The sequence below is a fragment of the Parasteatoda tepidariorum genome, chromosome 1 (genome assembly GCF_982258835.1).
Source record: "Parasteatoda tepidariorum strain Cologne lab strain chromosome 1, Ptep-v5.0, whole genome shotgun sequence".
NCBI lineage: Eukaryota > Metazoa > Arthropoda > Arachnida > Araneae > Theridiidae > Parasteatoda > Parasteatoda tepidariorum.
Window position 1 is genome coordinate 122,923,936 of NC_141755.1, and position 25,169 is coordinate 122,949,104.

Here is a 25,169-nt window from a genome sequence, read left to right on the forward strand (position 1 = left end):
AAAGTTAAAAGGGTGCATAGAGACTTCAACTTTACTGAGTTTCAGGTATATATACTGCATTAGTTTATTACTTTATAATGAAGCTCCTCTGATTTTGATGTACTTCAATTTAGGACAAAATAAACATAAGTCAAGCATTTAAATGGAATATCTGACCCTTACTGAATGAAAATTATAAATTTAAAGTTATACATTTAGTTAGTATTTGAATATGGACTTATAAGTTTAGAAGTCGAACAAAAAGTTTTTATAATAAAAATTCAGGGTTAGTCAATTTTCAAATAAACTTTTCTTTTAAAGGTTGATATTTTTTGCAAAATAAGCTTATTTTACTAGTCAAATACATAGTTATTATAATTTTATGTTGGAGTAGTTTCTTAATATTTTATTTATAACGATATGAACGGTGTATTTTATTTATAATGATCTTGACTTGAAAAGTGAGACTGCACTTGAGAAAAAATAAATTAAAACATAGGAAAACAGAATATGTCATACAATACAGGCTTTATAATGGGCTAAGGAAAAATTAAAGAAAAAAATAAGGAAATTTTTTATAACAGCAGATATATGCCAGACTACGTTTAAAAAAGACAAAGGGCAAACTAAAAAAAAATTTGTTTTATTGAAATATATATTAAATATCCAAGAAAAAAACTAATTTATTGATTTGTTAAACGATTATTTTGATTTTCTGTGTTTTATGCTTGTTTCAAAAGGGAACGTTTTTCCTGATATTTCAGAATCAATAAAACTTAGAGTTAATAACTCATATCAAACAAGTAAAATTCAAATATATATAGCTAACAGTTCAGATTATTCTCACCAAGAATCATATAGCAGTATCAGTAGAATAAAAAGAAATAATAATTTTAATGGTTACCAAAAATCAAACATAAATTGAAAAAAAAAAATCTGAATGGTGAAGTTAAAAAAAAATCAATTCAGCACCTTCAATTTCATATTTTTCTCAAACAAAACTATTTAAGACTATAAAACAAAAGCTTAAAAGAAAGTGATGATACAAATCAAGTTTGTTATGGGGTTTGAAAGACTGAAAGAAAATATTAGTGACGAAACTATGTTCTGTGCCTCTTATGAAAATCAAGGCATTTGAGTTTGGATATGCATTTATACAATAGTATCGGAAAAAGTGCATGAAGCTGGTGTGATAGTATGGAATTGCATGAGCACAAATGAAGATGATTTTATTTTTCAACTAGCCTCACACCATACACTAAAATATTGCTTAATACAAAATCATAATGGCACCGTAGCCAGTTAATTCCCCAGATCTTACCCAACTGATAGTTAATGGATAATAAAGAAAGAACGATAAGAAGTTGCTCTAATTAACAAAAAGCGAAAAGCATTAGGACTACTAAGACTTGAAAGAAAATTGTCAAACACTTGTTTATTCCATGTAATTGTTTATATGCAGTGATCAAAGCTAAAGGTGATGCTGAAAAGTAATTTCAAATAAGTAATTTTTTTTCTCCTTTTATAAATGAATTGTAGTGCTTATAATAAAATATTTTAATATTTTGGACACATCAATTTTTATTCTTATGTTATGTTATTATTTCATTCAAAAATACATTGTGCAATGTTACTTTTAATTTTCATGTTACTTTTTAATTTTTTCAATGTTTAAAAATAACATATATATATATATATATATATATATATATATATATATATATATATATATATATATACACACAATACATTCTTTATATAGTTGTGAACTCAGCTTTAAAGAAACAAAACTGGAAATTACATATATGAAATTCATACATTGGAATTAATTAAGATCAAGTACTTGCATAAACACAACAAAAAATTTGTTCCGTAGGGTATAATTATTTTATTATGAGTTATTTAATAAAAGGAATAACAAATATCACAATTTTGACCAGAATAGGTTATGAAAATTAGTAGTTCAAATGAAGAAGCCACTTTTTAATAAAACTTCTTTTTAATGGCGAATTTTGCGATTTTAATTACTACTTGGTTTATGCAAATGATAAACTAAAGACTAGTTTGGCTGTTTTTTTATTTATTAATTTATTTTTTTGGTGTCAACTTTTCCAAAACAGAGAAAGGAAATTAAATTTTATTATTTTAAAAAAATTTAAAGCTTTAATATTTACATTTAAGTAAAAAATAATTTTTTTCATAGTTTAGCTATGCTACATGCCATAAAATGCTCTGAAAATCTTAATATCACACAATTTAGCTCTCTAGGTCAACTCTCTATCTATTAATTCACAAATTGTAAAAAATTTGTAAATTTTCGAAATTTCAAACATGTTTAGCTTATCCAAATTATTGACCTTAATTTTTTTATTGAATGATTGATGTAGAAATGCCCATTACTCTCAAAAGTACATAGAAAATCTGCTACAAAATTAATTTTATTAAAAAGTAGGCAACATAAGTTATATATATATATATATATATATATATATATATATATATATATATATATGTATATATATATATATATATATATGGAACGAGTTATTAAAGAATTAAAATATACAAGTGGGCTGCGCCCCCTGCTCGCTAACGCTCACCAACCCCCGAAAATTGCTACGCAATCTTAAATGGTTTGCTTCGCAAGCCAAGCTCGTTTTGCTCGCGACTAACTTAGGTACATTGCAAATGCGCAAAATTCTCAAAACAATCATTCAAATCCATATAACAACTTTTTTTTTTAAAAAAATTACATCTTTGTAGTAAATACTAAGTCATTAAAATAAATTTGAATTCAAATAAATGACATGTAATTCGTTAAGCCCATTAGAAATGTGCTATAGTATAAAATCTTAAGATAAAATTTCTAAAACTGATATCTCTTTAAAAAGGTTAAAATTTTGGCTATAATTAAGTCTATTAAAAATTGAAATAAGTGAATTGCAATGGAAAAACCTGCATAAACAAAACATTATGTTTTTAAAAAATAATAACCATGAACGATTCACAACTTTGTTAAAAACATAAGAATAAATCGTTGAACTTTGACATACATAAGAAAAACTTGCAGATACTAAACATTAATTTGAAATAAATACTAAATACGAACAAATACTGAGAAAGATTAAGGGCTTTGTTAATAACAAAAAATAATTACTATTAAAGATTAAGAACTTCCTTAAACACACAATTATAAATTTCTGGACTTGGAGCTATCACTGTTAGGCTGTCAAATGATCTAACCCTAGAGAGGACAACATAAAGTTGTCCATGACTAAAAACTGGTTCAGTCTACATAAATTTGTGAAAAAAAGCGCTTTTGACAAAATATTAAAATGGAGATCTATCAACAAAGACTACTCACTTCTGCCTAGCTTAATAGTATGAGATTGCCGTAGCTGAATTGAACAACCTGCTGATGCTCTCTCTGGTTATTCCAGTTTCCGTTTTTAAAAGGGCTATATGTTGAGCCACTTCAGCTAGATTTGGCATGTGACATTTTTAGCGGCAATCATTGGTTGATTTTCTAGCGTTGCCATTCGGGAAGTTGTAATGAGGCTTTTTTTGTCGCCGTGTAAGAGAAATATATATATATAGATTTACAAATAAATCAGTTTCCTGAGTTATAACTTAATTAAAAAAAGAAAAATTTTTAAATATTGTATAAGAAATTTGAAAAATTCATTAAATGCTTTAATAAAAAAAATTATACTAAAAATAAACAATATTAAACAATGAGAAATAAGTTTTATTTCTCTTAGAATTCATAATTTAAGTAGTGAAAACTAAACTATTTCATTCATGTAAATGTTAATATAACTGAAAAAATGATTTTTATGAATAAATTTTTTTTTTAATGTGTGATATACATTTTGTAAGTTGCATAGTAAGAAAGGAAAGTTATTTTGATATTAGTAACTATATTAAATTTAACTAAACTTATTTGCAAATAGCATAAGATATTTAAATTTTTTTTCTTACCAGAAGAGATTCAGAATATCAAAATTGTACTATGTTAAGAGAAATTCAGCAGAGTTTAAAATGAAGATTTTATTTTGCTCATTTTTCAGGTATCCACAGAATATTACTTAAGATTTCAGGAGACAAAATATATTTCAATTCTTCAGATTTAATTACAATTTTTTAAATAAAGATTTAACCCCTAGCAAGCCTATCAATAATTATGATCACAGTGAATGAATAAATATTAAATTTGACTTTAAGGCAATAGAATAAAGAATTATTTGATATTTGCACTACTTTAACTAATATTTAAAGTTTCCCTGTATTTGATCTTGCTTAACACAATTAATTAAATGTATTACATTACTATTTCATGAAAATGTTATATTGACTTATTGAAAAAAGGTAGCATGCTTAAAAAATAATGAAAAGTAATGGAATCTTATTAAAGTGATAGAAAAAAATTTTCACAAAAAAACATTCTATTATTATTTACAAAATAAACAAATTTTAAAGAACTGTTAAAAACTTAGTAGAAGGGTTAAATCTTGTTTATATTGATGCTTTAAAATGAGCAGGAAAATCGTGTCACCAAATTCATACACGTCAAAAATTAAAAGAGTCATTTTTCTCAATTCTTTTCTTTAACTTGTCCATGCTAAAGCATTCTTTTTTATTTGTCTTATTTTTTTAATTACTATTATTTCATGTTAAACTGTGATTAAAAATTCTAAATGAGCAAAAAAAAAATATGCACCAATTACACTTACTTTGTATTTAAATTATATTTTTAAGAAAATAATGCAAATGAAATATCATCACTGTTCCTTTGTTCCCAAAATGGAATTTTGAACTTTTAAGTAATTTATTACATTAATCAAGAAATCTGTAGATGAATTCACATCTAATCTGATTTAGTATGAATTTCTAATTGATTTAAGTATACATGATTCATATTCATAGATTAATTTGAGTATTTTGTTCTACACATGATTTTGAATATATCCCCAATATTTGTGTATAAACTATCCCAAATACATAAAGTGGCAATAAAACTCAATTGGTGGCTTTAGATGAATAAAATAAAATTCCCGGGTTATAAAGAGCATTTTTCTTGAAAGAATATTAAAGTTTGATTTTATAGTATATAAGTTTTACTTAATTTTAAAAACTCCATGTGTTACTTTATTGAGTGTAATTACTGTCCCCCCAGCTTTCTTCAATAAATTGGGAGTAAAAAAAAATTTAATTTGTACAAACTATATAATAACTTACTTTTATAGAAATTTCTTTCAATGCATAATTACCGAAATAATTACATTAGGAAAATGACTGCCGAATAAGGGATTGTATTCAAATAAGATATAAATATTATTAATTGAGAAAACGTTAAAAAAAATTTAATTAAAATTGTTTGGATAATTATGAATACATTATTTTTTGTGTCCCACAGATAGTTTTGATTTAAAAACGTGAGCTTTGTAAAAAACAAATAAACTGAATAGCTAAAAAAACTATATCCAAAATTAGATGTATTTTTTAAAATTTATTTTTATAATTTTTATTGGAAGTTTGCTCAACATATATTTCTTTCCTTTTTGCACCAAAAAAAATTTAGAATATTTGCATAAAAAGTTTCACTTATAGTTTTAACTAGATTAAGATCTAAATGTTGTAATTTCAATTTGGATCTTTTAGTTAGCTCTACTTATAAAAAGTTATTAATATTATATATTTTTTATTTTTACATATAATAAACAAAGATTCAGTTCTTTTAAAAAAAAGAAAAACAATTTCCCCATGACCTAGAAGTTAGCAATTTCAGCATTAGTAATTTGTTGATAGTTTTTAACTATACAGTAACCTCCCGATTATTTACTGAATTGAGTGACCCTTGAAGCGCGGATAAGCAAATTTGGGGATAATCTGTTAAGGGTTCCAAGAATGTGTTGACTAACTTAATGACCATGAGGATAATACATTCCCAGTCATCAAATTAAGGCAAGATGGAAAAACTTTGCTATCAATATTATTGCTTTGAATAGCAACAATACCATCCAGGAGAAGAAATTGCTTTGATGGAATCTATTCATTGAAATTTGAACTTCATCCTGTATTCGTAGTTCCACAACTGTAAATCATGACTCACATTGTTTTGCTGTTTCAAACCATTTTTAGTGCTCCTTATTACTAATTTATTGCACTTGAAGCTGCAATGTTTCAGTGTAGACCTATTATTTGATTAGTTGCGAACATCTAGACTACAAACATGAATCTTTGCTAGTATGTTGTTCTCAAAAGTCTTGAAATAGTTTCATCTCTATGAATTTGTTAGTTCTCAATTCTAAACGTTATGTTGTTTGTCCTTGTGAAAAAAAGGTGAAGCGCTGATGATCTGAATTCTCTTTTTGTGGATAATCGGAAGTTTACTGTAAAACAATTGCATAAATATGGGTAATAAAATCAATATCAAGAATAAAAGTTCTATTTATGCCAAAAGTGAAGAACAAACGTGGCATAAATAAAAAGATTACACAAAGCATGCATATTTATCAAAACTCAATAAAGAGTTAACTTCTGAGCTTCTAAGTTAACATATAAATAGGAAGAATCCACAATGTGCTAGTTTGGAAAAAAAAGAGTAGCAAGAATTGTTAGAAAAAAATAGGCTAGGCCCTTTAAGAATAAGTTAACATTAATATCCTCATAAAAATCGATGCAAATACCTGCATAGTTAATTAGAGGTATGACTTTTTACAGTAACGAAGAATGGCACTGAAAATCCTGAGTCATTATTGCCAAATGAACTTTATTCCAAACATCCTGAAACTCCAACAGATAGCATGGAATAAAGCAAATAAATCAGTGTTAGGTTTGCAAGTACTCACTTGGAAAATAATTTTAATTTATAAACATTATGCTTTACTTTCATCAAAAGTCTACATTTTATTCAAGAAATAATAATAATACAGTCGAACCCCGCTATAGTGAACACTCGGATGTAGTGAACTTTTTTAGCGGTCCCGTCCGTATACATATTTAAATAATGTTATTTTTAACGCTTATAGTGAACAGCTTAGAACTCGGAAACTCGGTTATAGTGGACTCAAATTTCATTTCTTTAAATATCTTTTTCAGTCCTCCATCTTTAAACTTGTAGGTGTTGGGACTGAAAATGAATGCATTCCAATAAAATGCGTCATATTACTCTCCTTTATGCCTATCACTTTCAACTATACTGAAATAAATGTCAAACAGATCATTTATCTTATACTCCCCCCTCCCTGACAAGCCTCGCTTTATCTCTTTTCCCCAAGCTTGCTCTACAACTAGTTAACTTGGCCACCTGCTGAATTTTTGAAATTTTCTTATCTGTTCAAACCATATTCTTTACAAATCACCCCTTGACAATCAAGAAGGGGAACAATTTAACTCATTCTACAGCTGCTCTCTTCATATTCTTACATTATCTATTTGAGACAAGATTTTTATTTCAAAAGCAGTGAAAATGGCAAATTCTCTAAAGAGAAAAGCGTTTTCGATAGAGGACAAAGTTAAAATTGTAAAGCGTATTGATGATGGAACCAATCAATCGACACTGTGTAAGGAATTTTCCTTGTCAAAATCTACAGTTTCAAACATTTGGAAAAATCGAAGTGCAATTCTTGCGGCATACGGCAAAAACATGGTTACATTGAAAAAACTACGTGGAGCTGAAAGAGAAAACGTAGAAGATGCTTTGTTAAGATGGTTCGAAAGCTTGTTCGAAATGTAAAAATCTTGCATTCTTTGCACATTGTAGATAAGAAAATTGATGAACTCAATTTAAAATCAAATTGTATTCAATCAAAAATCAAAATTTTTTTTCATAAAAAGTGAAAATAAAACTAATATTTAGCGACATAATTACTTTTTTCATCAATTTTTGCTTTATTATCTGTTAATTAGTTAATAATTTTTTAAATAACTTATGCAAAATTGCAAAGCCAATTTTCAATCATTCAACTGTCTTATGCAAAAAATATTCTTCAAAAAATTTGGATATAGTGAACCATCGGTTATAGTGGACACATTACTGAGTCCGCAGACGGTTAACTATAGCGAGGTTCGACTGTAATTGGAAATAATAATAATAATAGGAATTGGTTTTCAAGAATATATTGTAATAAATTCAAAAATATATTTTTCATTTTTAAGAAAAAATATGTGGTTAGTGGTTGCGATTATTTACGATAGCAATTTGTAATCAAGTACTTAGTAATACAGATTCAAAAACATTCTTATTTTTTTATAATAAATTGTTTAGACAATAAAGTAAAAGTATATTTTACTATGTGTTTAGGTATTGTGTATAATGCAAAATAAAATGATGGAGATAAGATTATCATTAATGGGTTGTTTGAATGAAAATGTTTACTGGTTGTAGGCACAAAATATATGACAAATTTTCCAAAAGTGAAATGAACTGTCATTTACATATTTCCTAGCAATATTATTTATTTTCTTAAAAATATTCAATAACTTTTCAAAAAAATATCATTTAAAATATTTTTCATGTTTTTTTAATAAATTATTTATTGATAAGAAAAAAATTAATTATTTTCTTTGTATGTTTTAAAAGCATTGAAGTGAGCATGCAGTAATTAATTACATTTTCTCATGCAATGGCAATTTAAAACTTTAACTAAATTTTTGTTTTAAAGTTTCTTTATTGCTAGTCATTGATTTGCAGACTTCAATCAATTTTAATGTAAAAATTATCAACATTTAGTTAATTATGATATGAATTCCTAATTGACTGAGAATGACATATAGGGTAGATGGGTGGAAAAAGATGCAAAGAGTGAACCCACATTATATTGCAAAATATGAAAACATTTGCAGAAGTAAATTGAATGATGAATTTTATATAATCAATTTAAAAAAAATTTGTACCAGATTACAGTTACTCTTGTACATGCTATTAAACAGAGCAAATGCTGGGCTGAATAAAGTTCAGCAACAAGGGCTACACTACATGGAATTTAATATATAAAGTTTTTGCATGTAATAATGTAGTACAATTTTACAAAAGTAATTGAATGAATTTTAAAAAAAATATTCAAATGTACTTAATACAGGATTCCCACTCTTTTAAGAAAGCAAAAATAAAGGACTTTAAAAATAATAGGATTGTTTATCATCGAATATGCATATATACCACCAGTGACAGTGCCAATTATTGACCTTTCTTGAAAAAGAAAATCAATCAATAAAAAAAAACAATAAAAGGCAACTTTATTATAATATAAGTACTGATAAAATTGTATTTACTAACAGGGCTCGTCAAAGTGAGACCGAGTAATTTTTGCAAACCTAAGTCGGATTTTTGAAGGGAAAAAAAAACATTTTCAGACTGTTAACGGTTAACAATATCTATGAAACTAATCAGTATTCCATCTTTAATAATTTCATTGAAATTGAATTGTAAAATTAATTGGTGAAATCAAGATTTGCAATTTTCTTTTCATATATTTAAAAAAATAAAGAAAGTTGAGAAAAAATTATGACAACAAGTTTTTATATTGTGGTTTCTAGAAAATAGCTGCCTACTTGTTAAAAACAAAAAGAGGAACACAAAGCTTGATAAGCTAATCATGGGAAATTATGACACAAAGTGAAAACAAAATATCAAAAACTAAACTATTGATATAAAAATATCAATTTATAAATGTTTCATGCTGAAAATAATTTTTTGAGCAAACAGTTTTAATTAAATTACTTACTAATAAAGAATATCACATGTTTATAGTAAGTAATTCAAGAAAAAACTTACTTCTTACATGAATCATAATACTTGATTTTAAAAATTGAGTGAATATGAATTGCGAAATTGGATTTTAAAAAAGCGAAAATACAAATTACAATACTGAATTTTTAAATCGCGTAAATAGGAATCATGATGCATAACTTTTAAATCACGAGAATATGAATCACATCGCATAACTTTTAAATTAGCTAAATATCAAAATTGAAGATTGATATTAAAATCGTGTGAATGAAAATCGTGATATTAGCAGATTCCGATGGAGCTCCTAATATTCAGAATGGCGAAAATCAGCCAAATCAAAGGAATCAAATTGGCAGAAGAATCATAAACGTCTCGTCAATGTGATTTAGCAATAGTTTCAAAATCTCGTCGGATTATAAAACTTTGATTCGCGAAGCGCGCTAACCAATGGTCTAACAGAATTCCTGTTGGGGAAAAGGTAAACAAATAGAAATGTAAACAGTATTTTCCTCTTGGCTGTGTCACTTCCTGTGGTAAGTTGGGTCACTTCCTAGGGGAAGTTGGGTCACTTCCTGTTATCTCAGCTAGAAGGAAGTGGGTGTTTCTGTTTTAGTTAGTTATATCTTTGCTTTGGTTAGAGGATGTTTCTTCTCTTATGTTATGTTTAGAAAGAGCTATGTGATGTTAAAGAGTTATGTTTAGTTTATTTGAATGTAGTTTTTCTTACTTTATATTTAAAGATTTATATTCAATAAATATAGTTATACCTTTTCCATGAAGTGAATTTTTGAGTAGTAATAGAAGTCTTCAATATATTATACTTAGTAAGCTGGCTCCTATTTTTCAACATTGGTTATGGGCCAGGACATTTTAGAAGGGGGCCGTGAACAATTTGTATTGATATTTAGAAATATATTCTGAAGAACTTTTATAGAGAATGGCTTTGCTACCAGAAGGCTTTAACTTATTAAGTTATGATAATTGGGACAGGTGGAAAACAGACATTAAAATTTTGTTATTAGATAAAGGCTGCTGGAAATTTATTGATGGAAAAGAAGAAGAGTTGGAAGATTCAGCTACAAGAAGAGAAAAACAGGAATTTGAATTGAGAAGAGATAGATCATTTTCTACATTGTATTATGCAGTTCAGCCAGAATTCAGACCGCTTATTCAAGATTGTTTAGATGGTAAAAAGGCTTGGGAGAAATTGGTTCAGCATTTTGAGCCAAAAACAAGAGCCAGACTCATTCAGTTACTTGATGAGTTTTTTAGCATTAAGTATCAAGCTAATGAAAGTATAGGCCTTTTTATTGCTAGACTTAAAACAGCAGTGAAGAAGCTTAGTGAAGCAGGTCATGAATTAAATCAGTTGTTTCAAGGCTTCCAAGCAATAAGGCATCTACCACCTGAGTTCTCCGGTATAGTTCAGTTAATTTATCGTTGGAAGGATGAAGATTTTACGATTGATAAAATTGCCGAAGAACTGATAAGAGAAGAAAGCAGACTTACACAAGTGAAAGCTGATATTCATCCAGAGGTTAGTGCGTTTAACATTTCTTCTATAAGTAAAGATGAAGAAAGATATGGAGACAGAAAAAAATCTCAAAGTAAATTTGTAGAAACTAATAGAAAAGTCATTGGTCCATGTCATCACTGCCACAAGTATGGACATTTAGTTGCAAATTGTAGAGATAGATATGCCAGAAATGTAAAGTCAAAGTGGGGTAAACAGAAAAGGAATTTCAATGATCAGTCAGCTGCTTTAGTTGAGACTTATTCAACACACTCTGTGGAAGTTGGTGAAACCATGATTGAAAATGATGATAAAATATGGGTTTTGGATTCCGCTGCAACTACACATTTCTGTAAAAATAAAATTTTAATGTCAAGTTATGAAGAAACAAATAATGTAAGCATGGCTTTGGCTGTTGGGGATACTTCTAGTAAGGTACTAGGAAAAGGAACTGTTGAATTTTCAGTTAAAGTAGGAGGAGAAATGAGTAATATAACTTTAACAAATGTTTTATACAACCCAAGTATTCGAAGAAACCTAATATCTATTTCACGATTAGAAGCTGCAGGAGCTAATTTTGTTGGAACGAAGGGAAAATTATGGATTTATTCAAATGATTGGTTGAAGTTATTTTATGCCACTAGAAAAGACGGATTGTACTACCTGAAGCCATACAAATATAAAACTGGAACTCCAAAAGCTGAAAATAGTGGATTTAATGTTGGCACTTGTAAATCAGGAACAGATATAGCTACATTGTGGCATAGGAGATATTGTCATATTAATTTTGACTACCTTAAGGAAACTAGCAAGAACCAGAGTGTAAGGGGATTACCTAATATAGAAAAACCAGATGAAAATTGTGACACTTGCCTCCTTGCCAAGTCCAATAGAATCTCATTTAAATCAATTCCAAGTCGTACTTCTCAACCACTTGAAGTAGTATATATGGATGTCTGTGGTCCTATGCCGAAAACTTCAAAAGAAGGAAATAGGTATTTTTTGGCAATTATAGATGATTACAGTCGTGCAGTAGTTTTATACCTTATGAGGAATAAAAGTGAAGCATTTAGGAAATTTAAGAATTATCATGCAAAGATGGAACGCTTGACTGAAAGAAAATTAAAGTGTATCAGGAGTGACAATGGCGGTGAGTTCTGCAACAACCAATTTGAACAATACTTAGAAGAGCATGGAATTTGTGCTGAGCGAACTAATTACTATACGCCAGAAGAAAATGGTGTATGTGAAAGATTTAATAGAACTGCTCTGGATGCCATTAAATCTATGTTGAGGGATAGTAACATGAATGAAGAATGGTGGGATGAAGCAGTATGTTGTTTTGTTCATACGTGGAACAGAATTTCAAGAAAAGGAAAGAAAACACCGTATGAGATGTTGTATGGAAAGAAACCACCAGTAATGTATTTTAAAGTGTTTGGATGTAAGGCTTATGTTGGTGTACCGAAACAAAAGAGAAATAAATTCCAAATGCGTGCCAAAGAAGGTATAATGTTAGGTTATGCTTTTTCAACCAAGGGTTACCGTATCTACTTACCTGAAGATCGTAAAGTGATAGAAACAAAAAATGTTAAATTCAATGAAAATGAATTTTCAGTGGAAGTCATCCTGGACCCAAGTAGAAAACCACCAAGAAGAACAAAATGGAATGAAAAAGAAGAATCAAGTGATGAAGATATTATTCATAGGCCAGAATTTGACTCAAGTTGTAGTCATGAAAGCATCAAGAAGGTATCAGATTTAAACTGGTTAAGAAAAGCAACTAAACGATCAGATGGATCTAGAAATGATATTTATTATTTCATAGAAGGGTCTAAAAACCGATTTAGGTCATCAAATGACATTGAGAAATATTGCGATAGTCATGGAATTAAATTTGAAAAAGATATATTTGATTTTAGTGGTAGGAATGAATATTCTGGTAAAGTAACCAGAAATGAAGTCAGCATAGTACAAGAAGATGAAGCAAATTTAATTGAGTATAATATTCCAAAAAGCTACAAAGAAGCAGTTGAGTCAAGAAATTGTGAAAAATGGAAGAATGCAATGGAAGAGGTAATTGAAATGATGAAGAAAAGAGAAGTGTGGTCATTGGTAGAGAAACCGAAAGATACTAAAGTGATAGGTAGTAGATGGGTGTACAACCTAAAAACCGATAAATCGAATAAAATTGTGAGACATAAAGCCAGACTTGTTGCACAAGGATTTAAGCAACAACAGGGTATTGACTATTACGAAGTGTATAGTCCTGTGGTTAATTTTTCTCTCATAAGACTATGTTTTGCTATTTTTGTAGGTTTGATGAACTGGGTTCACTGTCAAGTCGATGTAAAAAGTGCATATTTATATGCAGACTTAACAGAAGAAATTTATATGGCACAACCTGAAGGTTTTGTAGTGGATCCATCAAAAGTGTGTAGATTAAAAAAGGCAATATATGGATTACATCAATCAGGACGTGAGTGGTACACTGAAGTAACTAGTGTGTTATATGAATTAAAGCTTGAAAAATTAGATTGGTGCAATGGAATATTCACAGGAGATAATGTGTTGCTATTGTTATATGTAGATGATATTGTGATAATGGGAAAAAGTCAAAAGCACATAGATCTAGTTTTAAAAGAGTTGAATCAAAATTTTGAACTAAAGGTTTTGGGAGAAACAAGGAAACTTTTAGGTATAGAATTTGAGAAAATTAATGGTCATTTAGTAATCCACCAGAAAGAATATATAGAGAATACAGTGAAGCATTTTAGCAAGTGGTACAACATACCCATAGTTTCATTGCCAATAGCTAAAGGATTAAATTTGTCAATGCAGGATTGCCCACAAACAGAAATGGAGAAAGCAGAAATGGAAAACATTCCATACCGAAGTGTTCTTGGATGTGTGTCCTTTATAGCAAGTAGGACAAGACCTGAAATATCTTATGCTGTTAATATTTTATCGCAGTATCAAGAAAATCCTGGTATCAAACATTGGCAAGCTTTACTGAAATTATTAGGGTATCTGCAATATACAAAAGAAAATATGCTTGATTTGTCGAAAATCTTAGATTTGTCAATAAAGTGCTACACGGATGCAGACCATGCATCAAACAGAGATGACAGAGTGTCAATAGGAGGAACTATTGTATATGTAGGTGATATCCCTATCTTGTGGAAAACCTTTAAACAGAAAAGTGTTTCAATTTCTACCATGGAGGCTGAGTATATCTCTTTATCGGAGTCAGCCAAGGAGTTAGTGTGGTTAAAAAATGTGCTAACTGATAAGAAACTCAAATTGAATGTACCAAGCTGTGAATTGTTTTGTGATAACAGGGCTGCTATTGATTTTTCTAAATCTGAGGTTGAGAACTCTCGTAGCAAACACATTGATGTTCGTTACCATTTTGTGAGACAATATGTGAATAACAAATTCTTTGAATTAAGATATGTTAGAACTTTGAACAATACAGCAGACTTGTTAACAAAGCCTGCGGTTAAAGAACGAATGTGATCCTTCTGTAATAAAATATACTTAAGGACTTAACTCAAGGTTACAAATAAGTGTAACTTTTTAGCACAGCAAAAGGAAAAGGGGGCCGAATGTTGGGGAAAAGGTAAACAAATAGAAATGTAAACAGTATTTTCCTCTTGGCTGTGTCACTTCCTGTGGTAAGTTGGGTCACTTCCTAGGGGAAGTTGGGTCACTTCCTGTTATCTCAGCTAGAAGGAAGTGGGTGTTTCTGTTTTAGTTAGTTATATCTTTGCTTTGGTTAGAGGATGTTTCTTCTCTTATGTTATGTTTAGAAAGAGCTATGTGATGTTAAAGAGTTATGTTTAGTTTATTTGAATGTAGTTTTTCTTACTTTATATTTAAAGATTTATATTCAATAAATATAGTTGTACCTTTTCCATGAAGTGAATTTTTGAGTAGTAATAGATGTCTTCAATATATTATACTTAGTAAGCTGGCTCCTATTTTTCAACAATTCCGTGATACTTGCGGAAAAATCACATGCCCTGCTTCTCGTTTTTAGACCTGCCCTGAGTTGAAAGAAAATTGGTATAAGGAGTGAAAAGGCACTAGAATGTCGAAAAATCAGAACATTTTGGCCTAAAACCGTAGTTTCAAAACAAAGCTAAAAAATCGGTAGTAGTGGGCCAATCTCGCTAAATATTCAGTTATGCCGAAAAAATTCTTTCTTTTCCATTAATAAAATGTTTCAAATGAATATTAAAAGAATTAATACTAAAAAGTATAATTAGAGTCATGCATGATAGTAGTTTTCTTAACATGTCATGTCAAATTAAGTCCTTTTTCAAGTAAAAACAGACAATGCTGGTATTTAAGCACCTTAAATCCTTCACTTTTTTTCATTTGGTTTGAACTTTTTTTTTTTAAATTTACTGAAATAAATATTTTTATGAAATTTTTATAGAATAAAAACACAATTATGTTCAGAAGACTTATAATTTTCAAATCAATGTTTTTCAGTGAAACTTATTAATAAAAGGTTCTAAAACCATTTTTTAAGGGTATCAACACATTCCTTAGGCAGAAAATTGATAAGGTTACTTAATTAATAAATACTGGTAAATTATTTAATTTTTAATCATTTATAGACATTTACTTGCAATATTTTTTATTATCCTCTATCATTCTTAATATTACTCTCTACTATTACTATGATTTGATATTTTATTTTTATTGCAAATTAACAGTTTAAAACAAAACAGTATTCTTCATTATTAGTGGCATTTTCTTATCCTGCAATATCACCTTATCATATTATGTTTATGGTACATCAACTTTTATAATGAGGATTACATAAAATTATTTTCAGCCAAAACTGTTATTAGGAATTAACTTTACATAGGATTACTAAACAATCTGAGGAAAAACATGAACTAATTTTACTACCAAAAGTTAATTAGAAATTTTAAAAGAAGAAGAAACATTTTAAGTTGCAATGTTAACTCAATAAAATGATTATTAAAATCTAAGTTAGAATTTTATTCTAATCGACATTTATAACAAAAGGTTTGGGACAGATTTTAGACAAAATGCAGAATATATTAATGAAAGAACCAGTATATGAATGAAATATGCTTACCCCCCTCAGACACACCCTTTCTTGTCTCTCTTAAATGCTCTACCATAATCTAATTCTAGGTGATAAAAGATCAACTTTTTGTTTTAAAAAATTGAACTGAAAAAATTGTTCCCATCAACTATAGTGATGCTGAAAAATTAAATATTTTTAAAAACCTTGTACCAAAATTAAGTACTTTTAATAGCCCTTATTTCCCAAAATAATAATTAAGCAGTTTTTAAGGACTTCTAAGGAGTTTGGGAATATTGTGATAAGGAGGTCACCCAAGTCTGGACAACACTTTGGTTATCTGTATATGTAATAAAGAAATTTACAAGTTTTATATTATTTAAAACTTACTGTAGAGGTATTCTTCATCCTCTCCCAGACTGTTTCATAATTAATCTCAAGTTGATCATCTTTTTCCAACAAAACAATTTAATTATAGGTGAAGCAGGACTGTGAAGATGAGTCCTACAAGTAATTAATATTATGATATAAAGATTGATAAGTATAAAAGAGATACAAAAAATCAAAACAAATTAAAACCATGAAAATAATACACAAGCATCAAAACTATGATGGAGCATTATATTTGGTAAAAAGCACATTACAGAAAAATTATACAGAAAAACATTACAAATAGGTATAAAAAAATTTTGAAAACAAATATAACTGAATTTAAAAAAATAAAAAGAGCAGTAAAAAAAAATTTAGGCTAAATTTTTCTTAAGTATTTAAGCCCTTTCTCATAGGCTGATTAAAATATTCCACACTATTTGTAACATTTGTTTTTGCAATGTTTTCTGCATTGTACTTTGCATTAAAGATGATTTAATGTAACTGTATACAATTGTGCACTCTAATTGAAACTTGCATACAATTTTCAATTTGTAACATGTATTTTTGATATTTATACTATTTATAATATTCAAACAAATGTAACAGAATTAAAAAATGTCATCAAGCTCTCTGTTAGCAGTGTTTAAACCCCTCTCTAAAAAGTATTTAAGAGAAATTTTAAAATATATTTCAAATGTTTCTTTGAATATCAGTTTAAGAATCTACCAGTTATTTAAAATTCAACTAAAATTTACTGCAAACATAGAAAATAAGAAGCTTTTGATAAATGTGAAACTTTACAACTTGTTGTTAAAAAAAAAAAAAAAAATATATATATATATATATATATATATATATATATATATATATATATATATATATATATATATATATATATATATATATATATATATATATATATTAAAGTGTCAATATAAAAAGTGAAGAGAAATTCTTATTGAAGAGAAAAAGGAATAGCAAATCTTAAAACATTATTAGAGGTCAATGCATTAAGTATCTTATTTTAAGAATCTTGTGAAAATTATATATATCAAAAACTATGGTTCTATATTCATCAAAATACTATATGATTTTTTTAATAACCATATTAAGAAAAATATATGACCATATTAAGAAAAATGTATGTGACCATATTAAGAGAAATACATGAACTTTTAAATTAAGAAATAACAAGTTAATAACCACTTCAAAACCTGAAAGATAAATAAAAGTCTTCAAAAGACACATTAGCAATTGCAACTTCTAAGTTAACTCTTGTTAAATTTTAGATACAAGTTAGAAAAATATTCCACCTGATAGAAATATTTATTATAAACAAATCATTGTGAAATAATGGAAATGTACAAGAATTAAATAAGTTTACTTGAAGTATAAAATAAAAAATTTCAAAAACAACAAAGTAATGCAAACAGCAGTATTGAATTGTTTATCCACATACACAAAAGGAATACTTAGAAAATAAAACGGACAAAATCTAAAAATGTTTAAATTAGACAGCACAAAAAATATCCTTATAATAAATACCATTCTTGAATTTGCAAAAAAAAACTATATAATTGCTCAAAAATATCTTTCTGAGACAAACTAAAAAGCGTAGTAGAGTTTTAAAGCAGTCTTATAGATATGTTATCAGTTCATAATATACTGAACAAAATTAATTTAATTCTATTCAAAGAGGATTCAACATTTTAGAGAATGCTTGCAATTTCATTTGCGATTTTTGGTGTAACCCAGAAAAGTAAGCTTATGCCCAAATATTGTTGTTCAGTTCTCACAAGCGATAGCATGCACACAAGTTTGTATCTAACAAGGGTGGAACACATATAGAAAATTCCTATTAAAACAAAATTAAGCTTAAATTAAGGAGCATGTGGTTAAGATAGGGCACAAATTAAACGTGTGATAATATTTAAGAATAGCCAAGACAAGTTATTGGTCGAAAATGTCATCACAGTTTGTGGGGAGGGAGATGGTGGGTATTGCATGAGGCAATTTTGAAAAATCGCTGAAAACTTTTTCTTAAAATAAGTTTTTTTATTTATTTTTATTTAATCATTTATAATTGATTTCTTATTAGTTTCAAGAAATATAACTTCATTATTTTCAAATGCGTATTTTAGTTTATTTTAAAACTAAGCTAATATTGGTTTAGTTGAAATTTTTTTTCTTTCGTGGTGTAACAGTTAGGCTGTTCACCTTCTACCTGTGAGGTCAGGAGTTCAATTCAAATTTCTTTATCTAAAAAGGTTAATAACTATTTAATAAGTTTTATTCAAGTTATAAATTATAATTTTTTTAATCAAAATTAATTTGTTTAAAAAATTAAATTTTTAAGACAAAAATTTATAAATGTTTTATTTTTCTTATTTTTTAATCAAAGTATTTGAATTAATTTTTAACTAATTATAACATTTCAATGCGAATTTTAAATTACAAAATTTCTTAGCTTAAATTTGTAATTTTAAAAAATAACAACAAAATTTTAACTTGAATTACACATTTTTTAATTAATCCATATATTTTAATAAGATAAAATTAAACAGGTACTGATATTTTTTGTTTTTAAAATAATTTATAAATTGCATAAAACATGTTAAATAGTTCATTTTTAGAAAAGAAAGTTAAAGATAATAAATATTCCATCGAAATCCGAACCTCTCAACAGAAAATGGAAAGTCTAAATGCTGCACCACAACTGCAGGTGAGTTTCAAAGTTTTTCTGAATTTAAAGGTAAATGAACTGAAACTTTAAAGGGTAATATTTTACCCTTGGGGCATCTCCTTGTAAAACATGCACAATCTACAGGGGTAGCAGCAAAGTTTTTTAAAATTTTAGGGTAATTTTAGGAACTTTTTTCAAAAAATTTTAGGTAAATTTTAGGGGTAATATATGATTTTGTTAGGATAAAAAAAAACAGATCACACAGTAGCTTATTACATAACAGAAGATTATTACAATTCATCCACACATATCATAAATAATTGCAAGTCATAAAATAAAGCTCTGAAATTTATTAAGTCAAGAACGAAATCTCTGAAGTGTAAAAATGAAATTTCAACTTTACATATTACCTATCAGAAATTAAGTGCATAATTCAGGAACAGGCAAAAGTGAGAATAAATCAAAAGAAAAAATAAATTGACACCAACTTGGATTTTTATTTAATTTTTACCTTCTTAATCAAAACTTTATTATTACCCTTTACCTTACTTTATTAAAAAAAACTATTGTGTGATATTATTAGATTTCAAATCAGCAATTTATATTAGAAGTTAGAGAAAAACAAATTAATCATGATCATTTTTCTAATATATTCTTGATATGATTTGTGAGATTCTTTTACTGCCCTCAATAGTGTTGTAGTGATCTTCAACACTCCTTAATAATTTCGAATGGTATCTTTGATTAGTCTAAGAGACATAATAGTATTCTCATGGTGACTCACATTAAGCATTGCTTTATTTATCGAAAAACCTCTCTCAGGATCAGAATTCCCATGTGGCAAAATTAAAACAGTTTTAATTAATGTAGTTAAATTCTTATATTTTAGATTATTGCTTTTTTATTTATATTCAGCCTATAACTCTAATTTTTTAGGAACACCAACAAAATTTTATCAGATTTTTAGGAATTTTAGGGTTTGCACATAGTTTTAGGAATTTTATGAATTTTAGGGGGAATGTGACCCCTGAATCTATATAACTTTTTACATTAGGCATTTTTGTGTGCCATAGTTGTAAAATTATTTTTGAATTATTTGCTTTATACTTTTATCCTATCTTAAGAATTAGAGAATATGAATTATCAATCAAATATAAAATAGTACTTACAATTAAAGCAAAATATATATACATAAAAAATAAGAATTCGGAAGTTATAATATGATGCAATTTTTCGTCAAATAAAATTACTTAAGAAAATTGGAGTAATTTACAAACTATATACAAATTGAGCAATCAATTATGAATATAAGAAATTATGAAGATAAAAGATTTATGAATGAACAGTCTCAATTATAAGTGAATTAAACTCAAAGCAATAACTCCCAACTTAACTGAATGAATCATTTCAATTAGATGTATTTTGCAGTTTCATTGTCAATATTTTATATATTTACAGAAACCGAGAAAATGCTAATCATGACAAAAACATTAATAAAAATTCTATAAAATTTAAAAAAATTTTTTAATTTTTTATTCCACTTATTTCCTACCTTAATTCCCAAAGAAAAGGAAGAATCGCTTAATATTCAATCTTTATATTAAATCCAAATTCATAAAATGATAAAAAAGTTAAATGAAGTTAATGCAATGATTATATTTAAACTTTGAAAAAAATACTGCATATCGATTGGTAACTAAAGCCGTGTACAGAAACAAAAATTGTCTGCAAAAAATTCTGGCTTTCCAAATATCAAAGTGAAGATAATCCAACAAGAAAAAGTCAAAGGGGAAAATTATGTATTCCTCTTTCACCTTTAAGAATTTACTCATTGGAGCTTTTTGAAAACTACATTGCAAATTTTTTTACCATTTCATAATTATGAGTATATAAATTAAATACGCCGGCCAGGTGGCCGAGTGGTTAGCGTGTCTGACTACGAAGCCATTGGCCGCGGGTTCGAATCCCGCTCTGGGCATGGATGTTTCTCTCTCTGTGTTGTCTTCTGATGTGTGAATGAGTGAATGTGGCCCACCCTATAAACGGGTTTGTGGCAGTGTGGCGTGGGTAACGTTGCTCGCCTCCGTGACTTTGGTTCACAGGTGCCCACTGGGTAATGATAAATGAGCAACATTTCCGGCATCTTCTATGGCGAAGAACGAAAGTTCAGTGCCTGCCGTTATAAAAAAAAATAATAAATAAAAAAATTAATTAAATACATCAGAAATTACCAGATTTTTGAATCAGAATAAAACTTCCCTTTTCACACGTAAGCAAATAAATAAAAAGTTGCACACATTAAAAATAGTGCATGCCATGCATGGTTAAAATAAGACTAATATTAGACATGGTTTCGTTGAAGATTTCCTTTTCCCTGTTGATTTTCCCACATCCTACTTTTATTTTGATATCCAATCACAGGAGAGGGGTAGATAAGGATAAGGGTCTTTTTCCAAATTTAAAACAGACTCCCATTTAACTGACCTTGAACTATTTTTAAAGTAAAAAAAAAACGACGAAAGAAAAGGGAGTGTTTTTATATTAGCTTTTATTAGTTGTATACAATAGTTGTTTAACATAAAGTTAATATCTTTTATTAGAATTTTATCCTTAAATTAAATTAGTACTGAAAAGAAAGTAAAAACCAGAAGGTGATGCAATATCCTGACACATGGAATAAGGTTTGAAATTTGTTTAATTTTGCTGATAAGGGAGGTATTTGAAATTGCCAAAACTATGCTTATATAATATTTGAATGACTTCTAATTTAAAGTAATGATAATGCGATAATGGTAGGGACAACCATTAATAATTTGCCCAAATAATGTAACAGTAAAAGGATCAAATGAACATCAAAATGGATTTTTAAAAAATTGGTCGAAATTATTAAATAATGTTGAGCTTTACCAAGAAGCTATAAACTTGGAAAAACAGTTATCAATTGCTTACATTCACTCTTTGGAAATAACAGTAAAAGGATAAATAGAATGGAAATAATCAAGGTTCAGCTGTTAGAACACTATTAGAAACTTCACAAGTTTGAAAAAAGGTAATTTAAAACTTTTCTTTTAAAATTAATACAACAATGATACTTTTAACAATATTAATGATAGAGCATACCTAATAATTCAAAGATACATAAGCAGGGGTCTGTCCAGGCCGAATTTACTACCGTTTAGCGGTACCTTCACAAATTCAATTTTAGGAAAAACGGTAGTTTCACAAATTCAACTTTAGGAAAAACGGAAGTTTCACAAAATACTTTTCTTAAAATTTTATTATTGTATCCCTTAAGACACGATAAATTCATATTTTTACCATATTTTTATGTTGATTTTTTAATATAATTTTTAATTTTTCACAAATTATGTCTAAATTTTCACAAAATAGGTACCTCTCAGAAAAACCTAGACAGACCCCTGATAAGTGTTGGAAGAGCTTGAGAATTCTCCTTAAGACACACTAAACAACATTTTTTATATTATTGATCGGAAAAAAACAAAATCTTATCTCCAATAATTATAATTTTTCAAGGGGATTGAAAAACATTCTAAAAATGCAACATTTAGTTATTTTGTTATAAGAAATTCATTAACAGTATATTTTAATACCAGTGTTCTCCTTAACCCTTTTGTGAAGGGCAACCCTTTCAGCTTGCCCTTTGACCCCAATAAATGCTCTTTGCGCTTTTTATAAAAATAAGACACTCTCTTTTAAAAATATTGCCTTTTTATTCAGATTCCATTTTGAAAAAAATTAATTCATTGCTTAAATAACAATTACACATTGGTAAAATTATGTGTTTATAGGTTAAATTCAGATTACTTTTACAAACATTTACTTTGTTTGGACTATTCTCAACTGGTTAACATTCTATAATAGAAGTATCTTTTTAGGGGGAGGTCGGGGAGGAGCATATTAATAATTTTTTTTAAGTAATTTTAAAACTAATTTCTAAATATTTTTTTTCAAAAAATGCACATTTTAAAGTTTATTTTCTTATAATTTTTAGTTAAAATTATTAAAAAACGCTCTCAAGCTGTTTATCAATTAATCATTTTTTGTTAGTTTACTTTTAATTGAAAAAAAAATATGCACAGAGTTTGTTTGTTAGCATACCTTTAATTATTTTCATTAACAACAATCTCTTCTCAGATTTTGATAATGAGAGAGAATTACCTTTGAAATATACTTATAAGATAGTATGAGACAATTTATGATAGTATGAGGTAATTTAAAAATTGTCATGGATAAAATTCACTTATAACATAATATTACCAGTTTTAATTTTTAATGTGAGTTCCTTTCAAGACTCAAAAAGCTTTTTTCAGAGAGGAAGCGCCCAACCCTATTTTATTCGTAGGGAGAACTCTGTAATACAATATATTTCCTATTTATATAGACACGAGTCAGAAGTGATTCTTTTTTTTAAAAAATCTCATTTGTTTCAAATTCATATTAATAAACAAAATTCAAATGAATAAGTCACTATATAAGTCAAAGTAAACTAACTAAAAGGATTTGTTATTAAATAAGAAATTGATTTAATTTAAGAAGGATTTTGTTGAGAAGAATAAAAAGAAATATATAAAAATATAGAAGACAAAAAATCTAAATTTTGAGGTTTTTTAGAAACTTTATAATTTTATAATAGCTATATAATAGATCATTATAATGACTTTTTCAATTTTGTATTTGCGTATTTTGCTTTTAAAATATTTGTACAAATATTTTAAGACACAAATCTGTTGCAATGCCGATAATAAGAATTAGTATTAGACCCTGCTATTTCGTTATCCAAATAAAACTTATTCTTTTAAATTCTGTAGGAGAAAATACATTTTTCAGAAAATCAATAATAAAATTAGGTTCTTCAAAACATTTTTAGAAGCTTAAACTGCTGAACAAAGTTTAATGGGAATTATTGAGAATTTTAGAATAATCAATTATTTTTAAAATCTATATTGTACCAAAAAAGGTATTTTTATTTTGCAGTATACTTTCATCTGATTAAGCAAAGAGAAAATAGCCTGGGTAAAACTAATAACATTAATTTACTTTTTTAGTTTACATGACACATAAACCTTGCTCTAACTTTCTATTTTTATCATTTTAAAGATAAATTTGTGATTGCTCTCATTAAACTAAAGAATAATTAGGTCATTGAATGAGCCTAAAAGCTAAACTTTTAGGCACATTCAATCACCTAATTCCTCTTCTTTCCTCTAAAAAAAGCTCCTCTGCTTAAAATTTTTTAGGACAAATTTGTTGCATGAAAATTTTTTTAAAAAAAGTTCAAAATAATAAGGTATAAAATTTTTAACTTTTCAGTGTTTTATGCAAACTTTATCATAATTATTTATTTTTATAAACAAAAAAAAATTTCAAACTTAAAATAGTTTTTTATATAATATGTATCGTCACTGAGAAGGAAATAAATAAGAAAATTTGATAAAGACTACAAAAATTGCAGCAATTACAATTTTACATATTTTATAGTCATTACTTTATATTTATTAAGAGTTTTATCAATTCAAATTTAGCCAAACACTGCATGGGTATAGATGTGGTCATATAAATACCCAGTAAGTATGGTATTTATATATGGGTATTTACCTCTGCCTTGGGGGTAGTACCCTAAATCAAGGCTTTTATAACTTTTCGTCATTTTTAAAATATATAACCATCATTTGCCTTGCTTATAGTTCTGGCAATAACATAACATTTTTAATTTCAAAAAATGAACACTAAAGAATATCAATTCCAGGAAAAATATTTCAAAAAACTATAAATACCAAGCAGAGGAGCTAAATTGTCACAA

At 27.5% G+C, this 25,169-nt stretch overlaps 1 pseudogene across 1 annotated transcript in view; it reads right to left on the bottom strand.

The window, feature by feature from the left end:
* The window catches only part of LOC147816860 (uncharacterized), a 56,592-nt pseudogene that overhangs the window by 26,310 nt on the left and 5,113 nt on the right, over positions 1–25,169 (bottom strand). Inside the window, exon 3 of the transcript XR_015433537.1 lies at positions 16,684–16,797. The product of XR_015433537.1 is annotated as an uncharacterized LOC147816860 (transcript). The remainder of the gene's footprint in view (positions 1–16,683; positions 16,798–25,169) is intronic.